This window comes from Macrobrachium nipponense, chromosome 20, assembly GCF_015104395.2.
Source record: "Macrobrachium nipponense isolate FS-2020 chromosome 20, ASM1510439v2, whole genome shotgun sequence".
Lineage (NCBI taxonomy): Eukaryota > Metazoa > Arthropoda > Malacostraca > Decapoda > Palaemonidae > Macrobrachium > Macrobrachium nipponense.
In genome coordinates, this window is record NC_061089.1 from 58,234,035 (window position 1) to 58,240,657 (window position 6,623).

Sequence of the window (6,623 nt, forward strand, 5' to 3'; positions counted from 1 at the left end):
GTAGTAATATAAATTAGATATCCACAGTAAGTACCACTACTGAAACTATGGCTTCAATCTCCAAGGAAAGTGTCCATGAATTATCAGAGGGGGTGGAGTCCCTCCGGAATAATTAGGACCTTGAAACAACACCTCTAAAATATCTACGGTCTACAATATTAGAGCAGCGAAGGGCGACCAGATTTACTACATAATGAAGCGAACAGAAACTATTCTGAGAGACGAAAGAGAAAGAGGTTCAGTTTTTTTAATCCCGTACCGCATCAATAGCTGCCGGAGTTAACAAAGAGATTACCGAAAAGTGCACTAAATCACCGTTACCGGTGGAAGATCGTAATTTACGAAGACTGCTCTGTACATAATAAATAAGTTAAAATGGCGGGCGATAAAAAAAAATAATAAATAAAATCTCTTATTAGTCAAACATTAAAATGATTCATCAAAGGAGTGGCTCTGGAGAGGTAGCGAAGGGAGGTGGCCCACGCCCAGCCGTTAACAACCGGGTTCCAATATTCGTACCTGCATATTGCCGAGCGATGGACGCCTGCTCGGGGTCAATCATCGCTGGCTTGTTTATCCCAACTTATTATTACGTCTTAAATATAATCATCATCTCCCACCTAGTGAAGGCTCGCAGAGCCTCGTCCGATAAGAAAAAAGACAGAGGGCGTGGCCTGACATCACCGTAAAGTAAAATAGTTTATTATGGGACGTTATTTATTTTGGCTTCTTATGCTCTCGGTCTTTGAGGTGTCCCACCTAAGGATGTTTTCGATGGCTCTATTTACATTCAGAAGTGCCTGCGAGAAAACAGCTGGATAAATACTATTTATGATATACCGAAGCACGCACATATTCGACACGGCTCAAAGCACAAAATAATGAAGTTTGACAGGAATTCTAATCTGTTTTAGTACGATCCTCTGAAGTCATGTTTGCCAGTAGCTACTTTGGAACGAAAATAATTATGATCTTAATGGAAAGGCAGGTCGATCTTACTTTCAATTATTTCAGGAATTTCAGGTTATTTTGCATACCGTTACATGCTATATTTTGCTTTTAGGCAATTTCGAAATCAAGAAGCCCAACTGTGTAGCATGACGAACTTCTAATCATTTGCGGGGAGGCAAAACCGTTTTCGGTAACTGAATAAATCGCAAGTCTTCTCTGTACCAAATTTTTTTATCATGCACTCAGAAAATAAACAAACCTCTCGAAATGCTGCTTGTTCAGTGGGAAATTAACTTTGGCCTCGACGCCGAAAGATTTTCTATTCTGGTCAGCTTTTCTTAGCTCATTGACTATTCTGTTTGCAGACACTCGCCCATTTCCAACTGCAGTGTATCGATGCATCTTTCATCTTAACGACACTTAATAAGTTAAATGGCACTTTTTTCCATCTTTCTTTTCATCAAAGGTATCATGAAAAAGATCATTTTTTTTTTTGCGTAATGTCTGAAGTTCATAAATTTTTACTCGCCATCAACACTGCTTATTACTTATAAGGTTACTTTAACATAGAAAGTTCGGCTCGTTTGAAATTTGTTTGGTAAGACAACCTTTTCTTTGCAGTGCTTTCTTTGGCTTTAAGAGCCAACTCTCATTCATTTTTGTGCGTTCTCATGGATTATTTGCTTGTGATTCGAATATTTAGAAACAGACTTTATATGCTTTCATAAACCTGATTATACCCACTTTCTGTCCCCTTTCATTGAGCATTAAAATTTTCCCCATTCATAAATCAATGCACAAGGACTCCATTAATACATAACGGTTCCCGATTCCAGACAAAACTAATTTCGAAGAATTTCTGAGTCCGACAAGGTCTCCACTGGCTTATCTTTAACTTACAAACATTCTTGATGTTTCTTCAAACCCTCCTCCTTTCTCTCAGCATATTTAAAATGGTATCGAGTCTTGCTTATAACATTTATTCTAATTATTTTCTGCTAGGAATTATTATTTAAGGATGGGGAGTAGCTACATTAACAGTGATTGGCAAGAGTAATGACCTTTAACCTCCAAATTTGAATACCACTCGGCCCCACACCTTATTGCCTGCCCCTGTTCGTCTCTCCATTACTGCTCCTGTAACTAGACAGACCTGTCGAGCAAGAAGTATTTTGTATCCTTTGTTTACGCGGTTTCAGATACTATAACATAGTTTGTCGTCTCTTGATTACAAGTGTCGATTGTTTTATTACGGAAACATGTCACTGACCAGACCCTCCGCCAGATGTCACCAAACATCTCTACTTCTACTGCAATTAGTCTGGGAACCCTCATAACCTCATTCAGTATTCAACTTTTGAGTCTGTAAGGTACAATTAACCAGGAACCTTACTCCCACCTGCCTTGCGTCAACGGTGCCCTCTCTAAAAGTCAGAGAAATCTTTTGCCATAGCTCCTCCCACTTCCAAGTCTTATGTCAAGATCTTGCATAAGGTATTCACCCTAACTCCCTGAGTATAAGACTTTGCTTCTCATACCTGTCAATTTAACTTCTAGTTTCTATTCTGACTGCCCTATTTCGTTCGCAGATAATAGTGCTAACACGACCCTTTCTTCACTTCCCGTGGTGTTACTGTCCATCAAAAATCTTTATGTAAAGCCACTCGTGTGCAGATGATTTTACATTTTGCTTCGGTTCTGGATCTTTCTCTGCATTTCTTGATCAATGTTATCGGGAGACATCAAAGCAGAAGGTCTGGCGAATATCTCAAACTGGGAAGAAACCAACTTGGTGCTACATTTCAGTGCTCCCGAGGCCGAGATAAATGTCCACCCGTCTTATTTTTCAGCCTAATGGACTTTCAAAGAGAACCCTAATATCAAAGAGAACCCTAATAATCATTATCACGACATACTTTAGCGGGTAAACACATGACTACATACCTGGCACCTAACTTGTTAGCGATTTGTCAGAAACTGTTCATTTTCATTCGTTTCATAGGCCTACATCATACTGTCGGTCTTTGGCGAAAACCGCACAGTAGCCTATATTAGTCATACTATCATCACCTCCACTGTTAACACAGTCATCATCATCATCATCATTATCACAATCATTTCTTCTTCAAAAACCATGCATCACAATCATTATCACTACCAACCCTAATTAAATCCAAACCCGGCAAATTAATAAAGGCACTTCTTGTACCAAAGACATAAATCTTAATTAGTATTCCAATCTCACAATCGAGAGAGAGAGAGAGAGAGAGAGAGAGAGAGAGAGAGAGTGATTAATGATGGCAAGTGTCTGTACCTGATGCACGCAACAACCATTTACGCGGTCATTAGGCAAGGCGTCCTGGAGCTCATACGGGTATTGATTCCAGAGATATAAAAAAAGGAGAGAGAAACTTGAATTAACATGAGGTTTATAAGGCTTTACAATCAGCGCAATGAACGAAAATACGACACAACGACGACTTCTAATTTAGCAACCTGTGCTGCTGTATCGGCAAAGAGTGAATTCGAATTTTGTGGTCATTAGGACGACGAAACGATAGCATTCGTTCTTTAACGAAGAACACTATTTTTCATGTTTTCTTGTTTTTTATTCAAATTACTGGAGTTTAAACGAAGAGTGTCTAGCAAAAGATATTATGATATCGTTTACTGAAGTATGAAGCATAAACAAATCGATGGGAAATAGTTAATGGAACTACTAATAAAAGTATTAGACATTGCGTTCTATATCACGTGATGTAAGCACACATGTCGAATAATAAAATATAGACCTAATATACAGTATACATATAATCATGCTTGCATGATACAGCTGAATGTGACATGTGTAAGCATAAGTGTATATCCATGCGCAGAATATAATCTTAAGACTGGCACAATGTGCCAAATAATGCGGACTAGAGACCACACCAGGTGTCATCAAAATCGGACCAAAATACAAAAAGGGAATAATGATATTCCCAGAAACATAACCATTTGTAGTAGTAATAATAATAATAATAATAATAATAATAATAATAATAATAATAATAATAATAATAATAATAATAATAATAATAATAATAATAATGACTCCAAAGAACTTTCGCCAAACTGTTCAGTACTCACCATCAATCTGACATTATTATTATTATTATTATTATTATTATTATTATTATTATTATTATTATTATTATGACGTTGATAATGGAGACGATGATTTTATTATTAATTATATATATATATATATATATATATATATATATATATATATATATATATATATATATATATATATATATATATATATAAAGTCAGCGAGAGCAACCTCAGTAGTTATCATCGGCGTCATTATGATTTAGCAGTCCAAGAGTCCCATCGACGTCAGGGAGCTGGCTATGGCCACAGAGGAAGCTTCAGCTTTCCCATCAAAGCCCAGCATTTTAAATCCTCCCTTTCAATGAGAGACAGTAGAACCGTCTGTTCGTCAAAGACAGCCACACACAATGCAACGTAAATCACGATACTTGAAACGGAAAAAACATTTCGAGTTGAAATAACAAAGGTTAGCCAAAAGCTCTGCTTCCGGTTAGCTGTAAACACCATTGTCTGTTGAACGAGAACTGCTCCAGGGCTTTGTTGGCATTATGTTATGAAGTTGAATAACTGGACCTCTGGTCTTACAGACATAACAACAACAACAACAACAAAGATAGGATTAGGTCCAACTGAATTCTAATAGCTAGGAGGAATTCTAGCAACACAAACATATGAGCAACACACACGTGATGTACAAGTGCGCAATCACGAACACATTCACGCAAACACACGCGCACTCACGTACATGCATACATACATACATACATACACACACACACACACACACACACACACATATATATATATATATATATATATATATATATATATATATTTATATATGTATGTATGTACTTAGTCGTTTGTTTGAGGTTTGTGAGCGCCCCTGCACGAGTGCATAAGTAACTTCTAATAAGAAACAGGACACTAAAGAGATCTCCAGTAACATAAAAATAGCAGAATGGTGGTAGCGTAAAAGAGAAAATGATAATGGAAGAAATATATGGAAGGAGCAACAATATTCCTAAATCATATCATTTTCTAGAGCATCGAAATTTAAAGCTTTTATAAATATGATTATGGACGGGGAGCGCCATTTACCTCATAGCCTATATAGCCAATTAAAGACTCTCTCTCTCTCTCTCTCTCTCTCTCTCTCTCTCTCCTCTCTCTCTCTCTCTCTCTTACAGAGATCCCAGCACTAGAAGGAGATCCCAGCACTAGATAATACGACGAAGGCGCAGATGTTTGAGGCGGACGTGGTGGATCCGCTATCAAAAGCCGATTGTTACCAACGAGAACTTTTGATTGTTGTATAATGATGTTTATAACTGATGTTGCTGTCGGTGATTTTGGTAGCGATTGTCGCGTATTGTTGCAGAAGCGGGAGGATTAACGACTTGGCCTTGTCTGCGCATGTACAGCATAAACATATATCGAGGTACAATTATTTACCGCATGCAAAAACGCAAGTTCACGAGCAAGCAATCAGTCAATCAATTATAATACATACAGAAATATATATATATATATATATATATATATATATATATATATATCATTATATATTATAATATATATATACATATATATATATATGTGTGTGTGTGTGTGTGCGTGTGTGTGTGTTTGTGTGTATAACATTCGCCTTTTTCCCTTAGAGGTAGTTGTTTAGGAAGGTCTTAAGGTAGGTTTACACCCACGCACTTTTGTATTGCGGGCTGTTACGGCGTGGGACCGTAAGAAACCGCATGAAAATTGACGCGGTGGGGAGAAAAAATGACCATTATTGGGCGGCGTGGCGCGGACCCATGCGGTGTGTTACGGGCATGTTACAGCGTGTTGTTTGGTGTCTAGCGGAGTGTTGCGGCGTTGGTGCGGTTTTATGGTCGTCCTTGCTATGCCAGGGCACGCGCTCTTGCGGCTTTGTTACTCCGTGTAGCGGTGTGTTGCGGGTGGCTTGCGGTGTTGTTGCAGAGTAATAATAACATAATTCACAATAATGAGACAAATGAGAAGCAAATGATGGACATAACAAAAATACTTATACTAAAACATGTAAAGCATAGAAAGTAAGAAAATGAACATGAAAAGCATAGAAATAAGAAAATGAACATGAAAAGCATAGAATGTAAGAAAATGAACATGAAAAGCATAGAAAGTAAGAACATGAACATGAAAAGCATAGAATGTAAGAAAATGAACATGAAAAGCATAGAAATAAGAAAATGAACATGAAAAGCATAGAAAGTAAGAACATGAACATGAAAAGCATAGAATGTAAGAAAATGAACATGAAAAGCATAGAAATAAGAAAATGAACATGAAAAGCATAGAATGTAAGAAAATGAACATGAAAAGCATAGAATGTAAGAAAATGAACATGAAAAGCATAGAAAGTAAGAAAATGAACAGGAAAATCATAGAATGTAAGAAAATGAACTTGAAAAGCATAGAAAGTAAGAAAATGAACATGAAAAGCACAGACTGTAAGAAAATGAACATGAAAAGTATAGAATGTAAGAAAATGAAATTGGGACTTGGTTTATACCATAACATTTTCAACTGTAAAT